A 17,894-nucleotide genomic window follows, 5' to 3' on the forward strand; every position below is an offset into this window, starting at 1 on the left:
AACTCAGGGCCCTATCACTAATATCTGTTTTTTAGGAATTGAGATTGATTCGGTTGCTATGGCGTGTAGACTTCCCGAGGATAAGTTTACGTCGATGCGTCAGGAGGTGCGGCGGGCCTGTCATTTAAAGAAAATTACATTGTGCGATCTTCAGTCTCTGCTGGGGAAGCTTAACTTTGCATGTCGTATTATGCCCATGGGTAGAGGTTTTTGTAGACGTTTGGCAGCAGCGACAGCGGGCGTACGTGCACCACATCATTTTGTAAGGATAGGAGTGGAACATCAGGCCGATTTCCAGGTATGGGACGATTTCCTCTGTCAATACAATGGTAGATCTCTATGGATGTCTCCGGTGCAGGATACGAGTGAGCTGGACCTTTTTACTGACGTGGCAGGGTCAGGCGGTTTTGGCGCGTATGGGGGGGGGGTCAATGGTGTGCGGGGAATTGACCGTCTAGCTGGGTGGTCAGGGGGTCTTACGCGCACTCTGGCCCTGCTCGAGCTGTTCCCTATAGTGGTTGCGGTAACCATTTGGGGGGACAGGCTCAGGGATAAAAAGGTTTGCTTCCATTGTGATAACATGGGGGTGGTGTTAGCGATTAATAACATATCGGCGTCTTCTCCACCTGTGGTTCAGTTGTTGCGACAGTACTGGTTTGCTTGTCATTAAATATGTGGGTGGTTGCAGTGCATGTACCGGGTGTTCACAATTGTATCGCTGTCGCTCTTTCTCGCTCGCAGTGGGATAGTTTTCGTCAATTGGCGCCGGAGCGGATCTGCTCGGTTTGGCTTGTCCGGAGCATCTCTGGGATCTAGTTTGGGTTCCGCGGAACGTTTGATTCAAAGGTCATTGGCGAGCGCGACGTGGAGCGCTTATTCTGCTTGTTGGAGGCAGTGGGAGGAGTGGGTAAGAGGTTTGGGTAACGTCAGAACGGATAAAGACAGGTTGGTGGCATTATTGTATTGGTTGGGGGACGCTTGGGAGGGGGGTTTTTCCCTGGGTAAGGTTAATCGTTTAGTCTCTGCCTTGGCTTTTGGTTTTAAGTTGCAGGGTTTACGGGATGTGACTAAGGAATTTTTGGTAGGTCAAGCTTTGAAAGGTTTGCGTCGAGGCAGGGCTGAAGCAGATCAGAGTCTTTTACTCTTCTCTGTTCCTTAGGCACATCTGTGGAGTCTGTTTGTACTTCGCCTTTTGAAGTTCAGCTGTTTTGTTTTGCTTTTTCTCTCACGTTCTTTGGAGCACTTCGAATTGGTGAGTTGGTTTCTCCTAGTACAGCGCGGGCAGGGGGATTGAGACAGGAGGATGTGGGTCTGTATGGGGACAAACTCGAATTGTTTCTGCGGCGGTCCAAGACGGATCAATTGGGACGGGGGAAGTGCATAGTGTTGTTTGCCCTCCCGGGGTCGGTGACGTGTCCGCTTGATTGCATGATGGCTTTTAACCCCTTCCCTCTTTAGCCACTTTTGACCTTCCTGACCGAGCCTCATTTTTCAAATCTGACATGTGTCACTTTATGTGGTAATAACTCCGGAATGCTTTCACCTATCCAAGCGATTCTGAGATTGTTTTCTCGTGACACATTGGACTTTAAGTTACTGGCAAAATTTGCTCGATATGTTCAGTATTTAATTGTGAAAAACACCAAAATTTAGCGAAAAATTGCAAAAATTAGCATTTTTCTCAATTTAAATATATCTGCTTGTAAGACAGGCAGTTATACCACCCAAAATTGTTGCTAATTAACATCCCCCATATGTCTACTTTAGATTGGCATCGTTTTTTGAACATCCTTTTATTTTTCTATGACCTCACAAGGCTTAGAACTTTAGCAGCAATTTCTCACATTTTCAAGAAAATTTCAAAAGGCTATTTTTACAGGGGCCAGTTCAGTTGTGAAGTGGCTTTGAGGGCCTTATATATTAGAAACCCCCAAAAAGTCACCCCATTTTAAAAACTTCACCCCTCAAAGTATTCAAAACAGCATTTAGAAAATGTCTTAACCCTTTACACATGTCACAGGAATTAAAGCAATGTAGAGGTGAATTTTACAAATTTCATATTTTTTTGCAGAAATAAATTTTTAGTACAATTTTTTTTATAACACAGAAGGTTTTACCAGAGAAATGCAACTCAATATTTGTTGCCCAGTTTCTGCAGTTTTAGGAAATATCCCACATGTGGCCGTGGCGTGCTACTGGACTGAAGCACCGGCCTCAGAAGCAAAGGAACACCTAGTGGATTTTGGGGCCTTATTTTTGTTAGAATAAATTTTAGGCACCATGTCAGGTTTGAAGGGCTCTTGCGGTGCCAAAACAGTCAAAATCCCCCAAAAGTGACCCCACCTGGGAAACTACACACCTCAAGGAAATTATCTAGGGGTACAGTGAGCATTTTGACCGCACAGGTTTTTTACAGAAATTATTAGAAGTAGGCCGTGAAAATTAAAATCAACATTTCTTCAAAGAAAATGTAGGTTTAGCGATTTTTTTTCTCATTTTCACAAAGACTAAAGGAGAAAAAGCACCGTAAAATTTGTAAAGCAATTTCTCCCGAGTAAAACAATACCCCACATGTGGTAATAACCGGTTGTTTGGAGACACGGCGAGGCTGAGAAGGGAAAGAGCGGTATTTGGCTTTTGGAGTTCAAGTTTAGCAGGAATGGTTTGTGGAGGCCATGTCACATTTACAAAGCCCCTGAGGGGACAAAACAGTGGAAACCCCCCACAGGTGACCCCATTTTGGAAACTACGCCCATTGAGGAAATTATCTAGGGGTATAGTGAGCGTTTTGACCCAACAGGTTTTTTGCATAAATTATTGGAAATAGGCCCTGAAAATGACAATCTAAATTTTTTCAAAGAAAATGTAGGTTTAGCTAATTTTTTCTCATTTCCACAAGGACTGAAGGAGAAAAAGCACCGTAAAATTTGTAAACCAATCTCTCCCGAGTAAAACAATGCCCCACATGTGGTAATAAACGGTTGTTTGGAGACACGGCAGGGCTGAGAAGGGAAAGAGCGCTATTTGGCTTTTGGAGCTCAGGTTTAGCAGGAATGGTTTGCGGAGGCCAGGTCACATTTACGAAGTCCCTGAGGAGACAAAACAGTGGAAACCCCCCACAAGTGACCCCATTTTGGAGACTACACCCATTGAGGAAATTATCTAGAGGTATAGTGAGCTCTTTGACCCCACAGGTTTTTTGCAGAAATTATTGGAAGTAGGCCCTGAAAATAAAAATCAACATTTTTTCAAAGAAAATGTAGGTTTAGCTTATTTTTACTCATTTCCACAAGGACTGAAGGAGAAAAAGCACCACAAAATTTGTAAAGCAATTTCTCCCGAGTAAAACAATGCCCCACATGTGGTAATAAACGGCTGTTTGGAGACACGGCTTGGCTTAGAAGGGAAAGAGCGCTATTTGGCTTTTGGAGATCACATTGAGCAGGAATGGTTTGCGGCGGCCATGTCACATTTGCAAAGCCCCTGAGGGGAAAAAACAATGAAAACGCCCAAAAAGTGACACCATTTAGGAAACTACACCTCTTGAGGAATTCATCTAGGGGCGTAGTGAGCATTTTGACCCCACAGATGTTTCATAGAATTTATTAGAATTGGGCAGTGAAAATAAAAACAATCCTTTTTCTTCAATAAGACGTAGCTTTAGCGCAAATTTTTTCATTTTCGCAACAAATAAAGGAAAAAAAGAACCCAACATTTGTAAAGCAATTTCTACCGAGTACGGCAATACCCCATATGTGGTCATAAACTGCTGTTTGGGCACACGGCAGGGCTCAGAAGGGAAGGACCGCCATTTGGAGTGCAGATGTTTCTGGATTGGTTTCTGGGCGCCTGTGGGCCCAAAACAGTGGAAACCCCCCAGAAGTGACCCCATTTTGGAAACTACACCCCTCAATGCATTTACCTACGGGTGTAGTGAGCATGTTAACCCTGCAGGTGTTTTGTAGAAATTAGTGTGAACTCGATGTTGCAGAGTGAAAATGGGATTTTTTCCACAGATATGTGGACAATATGTGGTGCCCGGCTTGTGCCACCATAACGAGACAGCTCTCTAATTATTATGCTGGGTTTCCTGGTTTTAGAAACACCCTACATGTGGCCCTAATCTCTTGCCTGGACAGTCGACCAGGCTCAGGAGTGAAAGCGTACCATGCAAAATTGAGGCCTAATTTGGCGATTTACAAAGTATTGGTTCACAACTGCAGAGGCTCAGATGTGAAATAATAAAAATAAACCCCTGGGAAGTGACCCCACTATGGAAACTGCACCCCTCAAGGCATTTATTAAGGGGTGTAGTGAGGATTTTCACCCCACAGGTCTTTTCCATAAATGAATGCGCTGTGGATGGTGCAAATTAAAAATTTATATTTTTCCCTAGATATGCCATTCAGTGGCAAATATGTTGTGCCCAGCTTATGACGCTGGAGACACACACCCCAAAAATTGCTAAAAGGGTTCTCCCGGGTATGACGGTGCCATATATGTGGAAGGAAACTGCTGTTTGGGCACGCTGTAGGGTTCAGATGGGAGGAAATGGCATTTGGCTTTTGGAGCGTGGATTTTGCTTGGTAGTAGTTTTGTTTGGAGTCTTACTGGTGTTTCCGTTTATAATGTAGGGCATATGTAAGCGGGGCGGAGTATATAAGGGGCATAGTCAGGTAGTATAATAACGGGGTAAAAAAAAACAATAAAATAATCCATAGATGTGTGTTACGCTGTGAAGCAATCCTTTCCGCACAGGCCGGTGTCGCACTGATAAATGGTGTCATTTCTTATCCCCCTTTTGGTCCACACTCCGCACCTTTGTAGTTTGGGGAATTTTGCTGGGAAGTGTTGTCCTGGTATAATACGGGCACCGTCGCTTCCAGCGGGTATGTTTCGGCCCTCCCTTTCCTGGTTCCCTAATTTTAGGTCCTTGATAAATCGCCTCTTCAAACAGAAGAAATGTTCCCCTCGGGCACAACTGCATATTTTTTTATTTCCTGACTTATTGGAGCCATAACTAATTTTATTTTTCATAGACGTAGCGGTATGAGGGCTGGTTTGTTGCGGGATGAGCTGTAGTTATTATTGGTACCATTTTGGGGTACATGCGACTTCTTGATCACCTTTTATCCTATTTTTTGGGATGCCAGGTAAACAAAAAAACGCAATTCTGGCACAGCTTTTTTCGGTTTTTTTTTTATACAGCGCTCACCATGCGTTATAAACTACATGTTAACTTTATTCTGCGGGTCAGTACGATTCCGGCGATACCTAATTTATAGAACTTTTTCATGTTTTACAACTTTTTGCACAATAAAATTACTTTTGTAAAAAGAATGTATTTTTTCTGTCGCCAAGTTGTGAGAACCATAACTTTTTAATTTTTTTGTCGACGGAGGTGTATGAGGGCTTGTTTTTTGCGGGACGAGCTATAGTTTTTATAGGTACCATTTTTGGATACGTGCGACTTTTTGATCACTTTTTATTCTAATATTTGTAGGGCAAAGTGACCAAAAAACAGAAACTCTGGTAAAGTTTTTTACGTTTTTTTTTTACGCTGTTCACCGCGTGCAATAAATAATATAATATTTTGATACCTCCGGTCGTTACGGTCGTGGCGATACCAAATACATATGGTTTATTATTATTTTTCAATAATAAAGGACTTGATAAGAGTAAAAGGGGGATTGTGTTTTATTTGATTACTTGAAACTTTTACTGTTTTCAAACTTTTATTTTGTGCACTTTTTTTTACACTTTTTTATACTTTTTTTTACACTTTTTCTCAAGTCCCACTAGGGGACTTGAAGTTCCAACGGTCAGATTTTTTTTTTCTAATACATTGCACTACCTATGTAGTGCAATGTATTAGATCTGTCAGTCATTCACTGACAGCAAGCCGATTAGGCTTCGCCTCCCGGCGGGGCCTAAATCGGCTTCCGTAATGGCAGAGCAGGAGACCATTGTGTCTCCTGTTGCCATAACAGCAGTCGCCAGTCCCGATTGCCTGTCAGGGCTGGCGATCTGCTAGTAACCGCTACGATGCAGCAATCGCTTTCGATTGCTGCATCGAAGGGGTTAATGGCAGGGATCGGAGCTAGCTCCGGTTCCTGCCGTTACAGGTGGATGTCAGCTGTACAGTACAGCTGACTTCCACCGCTGATGACGCCGGATCAGCTCCTGACCCGGCGCCATCTTGCCGGCAGCTACGGAAGCCGATCAGGCTCCGCCGCCGGGCGGATCTTGACCGGCTTCGGTGCTAGGCAGACCGGGAGGCCAGTATTAGGCCTCCGGTTGCCATTGCAGCCACCGGAACCCCGGCAATTTCATTACTGGGGTTCCGATGAGCTGCAAACACCTTAAGTGCAGCGATCGCGTTTGAGCGCTGCACTTAAGGGGTTAATGGCGGGGATCGAAGCTAATTTCGGTCCCCGCCGTTACAGCCGGATGTCAGCTGTAAGATACAGCTGAGATCCGGTGATGATGGTACCGGCTCAGCTTCTGAGCCGGTCCCAAACATTTGGCGTACATGTACGGCAAGATGCGGGAAGTCAGTACTTTCCATGACGTACATGTACGGCAAATGTCGGGAAGGGGTTAAGCCACGGGTAGGGGGATCTGAGTTGCCATTGCTCCGTCATGAAAATGGATCGTTCTTGTATAGGTATCAATTTTGTGCTGTATTTAAAAAATGCTTAGCTGAGTTCAGCGTCAGTTCCACCTCTTACTCTTCTCACTTGTTTCGGATTGGCGCGGCGACTGAGGCTGGGCGTTGGGGGCTTGATGATGAGGGTGTGCGTCGCATTGGGTGTTGGGAGTCCAACAGGTTTCGCACTTATGTTCGCCCTCATTTGTTATAAGATTGTATTGTTAATTTGTTTGTTTGGAGGTGGGTTTGTGCTGTTGTGGTCGTGGCGGATCGGCTTACGTGTGTGCGTGCTTGTCCTCTTTTCATTTCAGATCAGCGCCCGTGCCTGGTATGGCTGTTAGGACACTCTTATGTGCTTTGGGGGCCCTTGAGGTCGGATGTCCACCCCGACGGCCGTCAGCTACGCATTCCGCGTAATGACACAGTTTTACATTGGCTGGGATTCAGAGGTATGTTATGGAGCCGGGTATTGACCGAGTTTCAGACATACTCTCAGTTAGATAGGGTTCCGGAGGTCCTGGTATTACACGTGGGTGGGAATGATTTGGGGGTGCGCCCCTTTCGGGAGTTGGTGCGGGATATTAAATAATGATATGTTGTGTTTATGGGCATCTTATCCATGCCTAGTTATAGTCTGGCCTGACATAGTCCCTAGGAGGCATTCGCAGTTGGCATGGTCTGTGGAGAGGGTTAACAAAGCCTGCATTAAAGTGAACCGGGCGGTGTCATGTGTTGTGGCCAGGAATGGGGGCATTTGTGTGCGTCACAGGGATTTGGAGTCGGGGAAGGTAATTATTGGAGGAGCGATGGAGAGCATTTGACCGAGGTTGGGATGGATTTGTGGGGCCTGGCCCTAGCAGAGGGGAATGAAAGGGCGGTGGTGGTTTGGAGGGACTCACAGGCTTAAGGTAGTCAAGGCCTGTTTCGCTGTGGCGGGGGGAGTCCTTGAGGTTGGTCAGTATGAACTGGTGGGGGGGGGGTCACATCAGGGGTCTGCGTCCCCCAGAAAGGTATATTATTTGGAAGACTTCCTAGGGTGTTATCCCTTTGACGTGGTCTTCCGGTGGTTAGAGCCATCTGCAGAAGTGAGCGGTGCCGCCGAGCTGGTTTACGGCTGGAGGTAAATAGTTGGTGGTGGTTTGCAGATGGCTAACTCAAGGGAAAAAAACGGGAAAATGGCTTCACGGACTTCCCCTGCTCTGATTAGTGTTAATGTTGTTGTTATTTCTGATACTGACCCATGTTGGGTCATGTAAATTATAGGTTAATAAATTCTTTGGTTGAATTCCTCGTACTGAGCTTGGTGGTTTAAGTGGCTTGTGAACTAAGTGGAGTTCTAAAACCGGATTGTGTTGCTATTCGTTCCAGCTGAACAGCTGACGAGGGGGAAGGGGTTAACTGGACACAGATTCGTTCCAGCTGAACAGCTGACGAGGGGGAAGGGGTTAACTGGACACAGATTCGTTCCAGCTGAACAGCTGACGAGGGGGAAGGGGTTAACTGGACACAGATTCGTTCCAGCTGAACAGCTGACGAGGGGGAAGGGGTTAACTGGACACAGGTGGTATAAATTAGTCAGCAGACCTCATTTTGAGCTTGCTCTTTCTGAGCTTGGTGGTTTAAGTGGCTTGTGAACTAAGTGGAGTTCTAAAACCGGATTGTGTTGCTATTCGTTCCAGCTGAACAGCTGACGAGGGGGAAGGGGTTAACTGGACACAGGTGGTATAAATTAGTCAGCAGACCTCATTTTGAGCTTGCTCTTTCTGAGCTTGGTGGTTTAAGTGGCTTGTGAACTAAGTGGAGTTCTAAAACCGGATTGTGTTGCTATTCGTTCCAGCTGAACAGCTGACGAGGGGGAAGGGGTTAACTGGACACAGGTGGTATAAATTAGTCAGCAGACCTCATTTTGAGCTTGCTCTTTCTGAGCTTGGTGGTTTAAGTGGCTTGTGAACTAAGTGGAGTTCTAAAACCGGATTGTGTTGCTATTCGTTCCAGCTGAACAGCTGACGAGGGGGAAGGGGTTAACTGGACACAGGTGGTATAAATTAGTCAGCAGACCTCATTTTGAGCTTGCTCTTTCTGAGCTTGGTGGTTTAAGTGGCTTGTGAACTAAGTGGAGTTCTAAAACCGGATTGTGTTGCTATTCGTTCCAGCTGAACAGCTGACGAGGGGGAAGGGGTTAACTGGACACAGGTGGTATAAATTAGTCAGCAGACCTCATTTTGAGCTTGCTCTTTCTGAGCTTGGTGGTTTAAGTGGCTTGTGAACTAAGTGGAGTTCTAAAACCGGATTGTGTTGCTATTCGTTCCAGCTGAACAGCTGACGAGGGGGAAGGGGTTAACTGGACACAGGTGGTATAAATTAGTCAGCAGACCTCATTTTGAGCTTGCTCTTTCTGAGCTTGGTGGTTTAAGTGGCTTGTGAACTAAGTGGAGTTCTAAAACCGGATTGTGTTGCTATTCGTTCCAGCTGAACAGCTGACGAGGGGGAAGGGGTTAACTGGACACAGGTGGTATAAATTAGTCAGCAGACCTCATTTTGAGCTTGCTCTTTCTGAGCTTGGTGGTTTAAGTGGCTTGTGAACTAAGTGGAGTTCTAAAACCGGATTGTGTTGCTATTCGTTCCAGCTGAACAGCTGACGAGGGGGAAGGGGTTAACTGGACACAGGTGGTATAAATTAGTCAGCAGACCTCATTTTGAGCTTGCTCTTTCTGAGCTTGGTGGTTTAAGTGGCTTGTGAACTAAGTGGAGTTCTAAAACCGGATTGTGTTGCTATTCGTTCCAGCTGAACAGCTGACGAGGGGGAAGGGGTTAACTGGACACAGGTGGTATAAATTAGTCAGCAGACCTCATTTTGAGCTTGCTCTTTCTGAGCTTGGTGGTTTAAGTGGCTTGTGAACTAAGTGGAGTTCTAAAACCGGATTGTGTTGCTATTCGTTCCAGCTGAACAGCTGACGAGGGGGAAGGGGTTAACTGGACACAGGTGGTATAAATTAGTCAGCAGACCTCATTTTGAGCTTGCTCTTTCTGAGCTTGGTGGTTTAAGTGGCTTGTGAACTAAGTGGAGTTCTAAAACCGGATTGTGTTGCTATTCGTTCCAGCTGAACAGCTGACGAGGGGGAAGGGGTTAACTGGACACAGGTGGTATAAATTAGTCAGCAGACCTCATTTTGAGCTTGCTCTTTCTGAGCTTGGTGGTTTAAGTGGCTTGTGAACTAAGTGGAGTTCTAAAACCGGATTGTGTTGCTATTCGTTCCAGCTGAACAGCTGACGAGGGGGAAGGGGTTAACTGGACACAGGTGGTATAAATTAGTCAGCAGACCTCATTTTGAGCTTGCTCTTTCTGAGCTTGGTGGTTTAAGTGGCTTGTGAACTAAGTGGAGTTCTAAAACCGGATTGTGTTGCTATTCGTTCCAGCTGAACAGCTGACGAGGGGGAAGGGGTTAACTGGACACAGGTGGTATAAATTAGTCAGCAGACCTCATTTTGAGCTTGCTCTTTCTGAGCTTGGTGGTTTAAGTGGCTTGTGAACTAAGTGGAGTTCTAAAACCGGATTGTGTTGCTATTCGTTCCAGCTGAACAGCTGACGAGGGGGAAGGGGTTAACTGGACACAGGTGGTATAAATTAGTCAGCAGACCTCATTTTGAGCTTGCTCTTTCTGAGCTTGGTGGTTTAAGTGGCTTGTGAACTAAGTGGAGTTCTAAAACCGGATTGTGTTGCTATTCGTTCCAGCTGAACAGCTGACGAGGGGGAAGGGGTTAACTGGACACAGGTGGTATAAATTAGTCAGCAGACCTCATTTTGAGCTTGCTCTTTCTGAGCTTGGTGGTTTAAGTGGCTTGTGAACTAAGTGGAGTTCTAAAACCGGATTGTGTTGCTATTCGTTCCAGCTGAACAGCTGACGAGGGGGAAGGGGTTAACTGGACACAGGTGGTATAAATTAGTCAGCAGACCTCATTTTGAGCTTGCTCTTTCTGAGCTTGGTGGTTTAAGTGGCTTGTGAACTAAGTGGAGTTCTAAAACCGGATTGTGTTGCTATTCGTTCCAGCTGAACAGCTGACGAGGGGGAAGGGGTTAACTGGACACAGGTGGTATAAATTAGTCAGCAGACCTCATTTTGAGCTTGCTCTTTCTGAGCTTGGTGGTTTAAGTGGCTTGTGAACTAAGTGGAGTTCTAAAACCGGATTGTGTTGCTATTCGTTCCAGCTGAACAGCTGACGAGGGGGAAGGGGTTAACTGGACACAGGTGGTATAAATTAGTCAGCAGACCTCATTTTGAGCTTGCTCTTTCTGAGCTTGGTGGTTTAAGTGGCTTGTGAACTAAGTGGAGTTCTAAAACCGGATTGTGTTGCTATTCGTTCCAGCTGAACAGCTGACGAGGGGGAAGGGGTTAACTGGACACAGGTGGTATAAATTAGTCAGCAGACCTCATTTTGAGCTTGCTCTTTCTGAGCTTGGTGGTTTAAGTGGCTTGTGAACTAAGTGGAGTTCTAAAACCGGAGTTGAAAAGAGGAGTTGAAGCCCCAGTAAGTACTCTTCTTTTTCTTTGACAATTATTCGCTGTTTTGGTGTAACTTGGATAATGGATAGCAAGATTGGAGGTTTTCTTCAGTGCACAGTTTGTCATATGTATACACGACTGGAGCCGGAGTTCCAGGGTGAATATCTCTGTGGCAGATGTGAGCATGTTGTTCACCTGGAAGCTCGTATTAGAGATCTGGAGGAGCAGAATGCAACACTGAGGAGGATAGACAATTTTGAGCGGAGCTTGCTGCTCACAGAGCATGCAGTTAGTGGGTTAGAACTGGAGGGTGAAGACATGGGTGAGCAGGATCAGGTAAGTAGCTGGGTTAATGTAGTTAGGGGCAGTAGAAAGGGGTCAAAGACAAGGAAGGCCGATCCGGTTTCTGGTATTCCAAGCAAAATTGCCAGGTTGGGTGATGATGCGAGGGTGTCAGTCTCAGAAAAGGCAGCCCTAGTGGATACTGATCTCCCTAACAGCCGGGAGAACAGCCCAGCTAGTAGTCGGCGGGATGGTAATGCAGGCAAGCCAAGACAATTGATAGTCGTAGGGGATTCTAAAATCAGGAAGACGGATAGAATAATTTGTCGCCAAGACCGCCTCAACCGAATGGTTTGCTGTCTCCCTGGTGCCAGGGTTCGGCATGTGGTGGAACGGGTGGACAAATTGCTGGGAGGGGCTGGTGATGATCCAGCTGTCGTGGTCCATGTCGGTACCAACGACAGAATAAATGGTAGGTGGAGGAGCCTTAAGAATAATTTTAAAGAACTAGGCTACAAGCTGAAGGGAAGGACCTCCAAGGTTGTATTCTCAGGAATACTGCCTGTGCCATGCGCATCACAGGAAAGACAGCGGGAGCTTAGGGAGTTAAATGCATGGCTGAAGTCTTGGTGTAGAGGAGAAGGATTTGGGTTCCTAGAGCACTGGGCTGACTTTTCATTGGGGTACAAACTGTATTCTGCAGATGATTTGCACCTAAATGGAAGGGGGTCCGCTGTGCTGGGGGAGAGAATTCTAGCTGGGGTGGCGGAGTTTTTAAACTAGGGCTGAGGAGGGAGGTCAATGTAGAAAAAAAAGGGGTAGCCAGGTTAGAGAGGGGTCAGACTATATTGGTGGGGGGAGAAACAGAATGTGGGGAGAGGACTAGACAACAAGATAAGGAGATCCTTTCGTTACAAAACATCAGTGTAAATAAAAAGGACCGATTAATGTCAAATCACATTTCTGATAATAAAAGTGAAAAACTGACAGGCAAGTTAAAGTGTATGTTCACAAATGCCAGAAGTCTAGCAAGCAAAATGGGGGAGCTGGAGGCCTTGATACTGGAAGAAAATATAGATATAGTTGGTGTTGCTGAAACATGGCTGGACTCTTCACATGACTGGGCTGTAAATCTACAGGGTTTTACACTTTTTCGTAAAGACAGGACAAATAGGAAAGGTGGTGGTGTATGTCTGTATGTGAGAAGTGATATGAAGGCGAGTGTGAAAGAGACAATAGTGGGTGAAGACTGTGAGGAGGTTGAAACCTTGTGGGTGGAACTAGAAAGGGAGGTGATCACTGAAAAAATTACTTTTGGTGTAATCTATAGACCCCCCAATATAACTGAGGAGATGGAAGGTCAGATATATAAACAGATGGAGCGGGCTGCACAGGCGGGTACTGTAGTGATAATGGGAGATTTTAATTTCCGGGATATTAATTGGTGTCATGGTTCGGCTTCAACTGCAAAGGGGAGACATTTCCTCAACCTGTTGCAGGAAAATTTTATGGGCCAGTTTGTGGAAGACCCGACTAGAGGTGAAGCTCTGTTGGATCTGGTCATTTCTAATAATGCAGATCTTGTTGGGAATGTCAATGTTCGTGAAAACCTCGGTAACAGTGATCATAATATAGTTACATTTTACCTATACTGTAAAAAACAAACGCAGGCTGGGAGGGCAAAAACATTTAATTTTAAGAAAGCCAATTTCCCCAGGATGAGGGCTGCAATTCAGGATATAGACTGGGAAGAACTAATGTCAAATAATGGAACAAATGATAAATGGGAGATTTTCAAATCTACTTTGAGTTATTATAGTGCAAAATTTATTCCTACAGGTAATAAGTATAAACGACTCAAATTAAACCCCACATGGCTTACACCTTCTGTGAAAGGGGCAATACATGACAAAAAAAGGGCATTTAAAAAATACAAATCTGAGGGTACAGCTGTAGCCTTTGTAAAATATAAAGAGCTTAATAAAATCTGTAAAAATGTAATAAAATTAGCAAAAATACAAAATGAAAGGCAGGTGGCCAAGGATAGTAAAACAAATCCTAAAAAATTCTTCAAGCATATAAATGCAAAAAAGCCAAGGTCTGAACATGTAGGACCCCTAGATAATGGTAATGGGGAGTTGATCACAGGGGATCAAGAGAAGGCAGAGTTACTAAATGGGTTCTTTAGCTCTGTATATACAACAGAAGAAAGAGCAGCTGATGTAGCCGGTGCCAGTGCTGTTAATATATCAGTTGATATACTGAATTGGATGAATGTAGAGATGGTCCAAGCTAAATTAAATAAAATAAATGTGCACAAGGCTCCGGGACCAGATGGGTTACACCCTAGAATTCTTAAAGAGCTTAGTTCAGTTATTTCTGTCCCCCTTTTCATAATATTCAGAGAATCTCTAGTGACTGGTATAGTGCCAAGGGACTGGCGCAGGGCAAATGTGGTGCCTATTTTCAAAAAGGGCTCTAGGTCTTCCCCGGGTAATTATAGACCAGTAAGCTTAACATCCATCGTGGGGAAAATGTTTGAGGGGCTATTGAGGGACTATATACAGGATTATGTGACAATAAATAGCATTATAAGTGACAGCCAGCACGGTTTTACTAAGGACAGAAGTTGTCAAACTAACCTAATCTGTTTTTATGAAGAGGTGAGCAGAAGTCTAGACAGAGGGGCCGCTGTGGATTTAGTGTTTTTAGACTTTGCAAAGGCATTTGACACTGTCCCCCATAGACGCCTAATGGGTAAATTAAGGACTATAGGTTTAGAAAATATAGTTTGTAATTGGATTGAGAATTGGCTCAAGGACCGTATCCAGAGGGTTGTGGTCAATGATTCCTTCTCTGAATGGTCCCCGGTTATAAGTGGTGTACCCCAGGGTTCAGTGCTGGGACCACTATTATTCAACTTATTTATTAATGATATAGAGGAAGGGATTAATAGCACTATTTCTATTTTTGCAGATGACACCAAGCTATGTAATATAGTTCAGACTATGGAAGATGTTCATGAATTACAGGCAGATTTAAACAAACTAAGTGTTTGGGCGTCCACTTGGCAAATGAAGTTTAATGTAGATAAATGTAAAGTTATGCATCTTGGTACCAACAACCTGCATGCATCATATGTCCTAGGGGGCGCTACACTGGCGGATTCACTTGTTGAGAAGGATCTGGGTGTACTTGTAAATCATAAACTCAATAACAGCATGCAGTGTCAATCAGCTGCTTCAAAGGCCAGCAGGATATTGTCGTGTATTAAAAGAGGCATGGACTCGCGGGACAGGGATGTAATAATGCCACTTTACAAAGCATTAGTGAGGCCTCATCTAGAATATGCAGTTCAGTTCTGGGCTCCAGTTCATAGAAAGGATGCCCTGGAGTTGGAAAAAATACAAAGAAGAGCAACGAAGCTAATAAGGGGCATGGAGAATTTAAGTTATGAGGAAAGATTGAAAGAATTAAACCTATTTAGCCTTGAAAAAAGAAGACTAAGGGGGGACATGATTAACTTATATAAATATATTAATGGCACATACAAAAAATATGGTGAAATCCTGTTCCTTGTAAAACCCCCTCAAAAAACAAGGGGGCACTCCCTCCGTCTGGAGAAAAAAAGGTTCAAGCTGCAGAGGCGACAAGGCTTCTTTACAGTGAGAACTGTGAATTTATGGAATAGCCTACCGCAGGAGCTGGTCACAGCAGGGACAGTAGATGGCTTTAAAAAAGGGTTAGATAATTTCCTAGAACAAAAAAATATTAGCTCCTATGTGTAGAAATTTTTCCTTCCCTTTTCCCTTCCCTTGGTTGAACTTGATGGACATGTGTCTTTTTTCAGCCGTACTAACTATGTAACTATGTAACTATGTAACTATGTACTTCCTCGAACAATTTAATGTTTCAGATTAAATTGCAATTTTCATAACTAATTTAAATTAATAAACGGCTGGTGTGGCCATTTCACATCCAACCTCGGTTGTCACATGTCTTTCTTTGGTGGGGGGGATGTGAATAAGGGGAATTCAAAGGGTCCAAAAGCACACGACTCTACTTAGGCAAGTCATGACAGTTCTTTAGCTCAAGGCCAGGGGCAAAACTAGGAATGGCTGGCAAACATTTGACTGGGCCTTAAAGAGGCTCTGTCACCAGATTTTGCAACCCCTATCTGCTATTGCAGCAGATAGGCGCTGCAATGTAGATTACAGTAACGTTTTTATTTTTAAGTTATGACCATTTTTATATTTATGCAAATGAGGCTTGCAAAAGTCCAAGTGGGTGTGTTTAAAAGTAAAAGTCCAAGTGGGCGTGTATTATGTGCGTACATCGGGGCGTTTTTAATTCTTTTACTAGCTGGGCGTTCTGATGAGAAGTATCATCCACTTCTCTTCAGAACGCCCAGCTTCTGGCAGTGCAGATCTGTGACGTCACTCACAGGTCCTGCATCGTGTCGGACACATCGGCACCAGAGGCTACAGTTGATTCTGCAGCAGCATCAGCGTTTGCAGGTAAGTAGCTACATCGACTTACCTGCTAACGCCGATGCTGCTGCAGAATCATCTGTAGCCTCTGGTGCCGATGTGTCCTCGCTCGTCTGACACGATGCAGGGCCTGTGAGTGACGTCACAGCGTGATCTGGCAGAAGCTGGGCGTTCTGAAGAGAAGAGGATGTTACTTCTCGTCAGAACGCCCAGCTAGTAAAAGTATTCAAAACGCCCCGATGTACGCACATAATACACGCCCACTTGGACTTTTACTTTTAAACACACCCACTTGGACTTTTGCAAGCCTCATTTGCATAACTACAAAAATGGTCATAACTTGGCCAAAAATGCTCGTTTTTTAAAAATAAAAATGTTACTGTAATCTACATTGCAGCGCCTATCTGCTGCAATAGCAGATAGGGGTTGCAAAATCCGGTGACAGAGCCTCTTTAACTTCTCTGCAACCAACACCCCCTCAACCACACATCCCCCACCCTCCCGACAATTAACATTGAGTGTATGTGCACACGTAGTGTTTTCAGCCGTTTCTCGGACCATAAGCGTCCCGAAAAATGGCACTATCTACAGGAGTGCGTCCCGCTGCTCTAAGTTTCAGGTAAGTTTTTTTTAATAACTATTAGGGTATGTTCACACGCTTAACAAAAAACATCTGAAAATACGGAGCTGTTTTCAAGGGAAAACAGCTCCTGATTTTCAGACTTTTTTTGGAGCGTTTTTAGGCTATGTTCACACGGGGTATTTTGCCGAGTTTTTTGACGCGGAAACCGCGTCGCAAAACTCGGCAGAAACGGCCCGAGAACGCCTCCCATTGATTTCAATGGGAGGCGTCGGCGTCTTTTTCCCGCGATCAGTAAAACTGCCTCGCGGGAAAAAGAAGCGACATGCCCTATCTTCGGGCGCTTCCGCCTCCGACCTCCCATTGACTTCAATGGGAGGCAGGAGAAAGCGTATTTCTCGCTGTTTTATGCCCGCGGCGCTCAATGGCCGCGGGCGAAAAACGGCGCGATAATTGCCGCGAAAATCGGCGTGCAGGGAGAGGAATATCTGCCTCAAAGTTCCAAACGGAATTTTGAGGCAGATATTCCTCCCCCAAAATACTCCGTGTGAACATAGCCTAACGGTGGTTTTTGGAGCTGTTTTCAATAGAGTCTATGAAAAACGGCTCCAAAAACGTCCCAAGAAATGTCCTGCACTTCTTTTGTCGAGACGTCATTTTACGTGCCGTATTTTGACAGGGACGCGTAAAATTACACCTCGTCTGAACAGAACATCGTAAAACTCATTGCAAGCAACGGGCAGATGTTTGCAGGCGTAATGGAGCCGTCTTTTCAGGCGTAATTCGAGGGGTAAAACGTCCGAATTACGTCTGAAAATAGGCCGTGTGAACATACCCTTATGACTATAAAATAACATAATTAAGTGATAACAAATGTTATTACTTGTTATATAACGTCTGCCTCTCTTTTGTGTTATGATATGAATATATTTTCTTGTCATTTTTATCAAAGAACGCAAAGTTTGTAATTTAACCCTATCACTGACGGGATGCTCTATTTGATCAGATGGCAAGAGGATTTGTTTTTGCCTTTCCACTTTCCAACAGTCAAAATTTTTTTTTTTACGTAAACACATCTATATGAGCTTTCATTTTCTGCAAGATGAATATTCGTTTTGTTTGGTGCAATTTTGCGATACACATAAGTTAGCATTTAATTTATATGAACTTTTAACGGAAAAATGAAAAAAAACACGCTTTTTTTAAATTTATTTTTTACACAATTTATCATTCACCATAAATCATGTGATAACTGAATTGTTCTTGTTGTTATTTATTGTTTTGAGATATTTCTTCAATAATGTGTATAAAAATCATTAGGGGACTTATTACTTTTCATCTTGTTTTTTTCTACCCGTAATGTCTTGAGAGGTCTCTATATCGCTGTA

Source organism: Rhinoderma darwinii, assembly GCF_050947455.1.
Source record: "Rhinoderma darwinii isolate aRhiDar2 chromosome 5 unlocalized genomic scaffold, aRhiDar2.hap1 SUPER_5_unloc_6, whole genome shotgun sequence".
In the NCBI taxonomy this organism is placed as follows: Eukaryota; Metazoa; Chordata; class Amphibia; order Anura; family Rhinodermatidae; genus Rhinoderma; species Rhinoderma darwinii.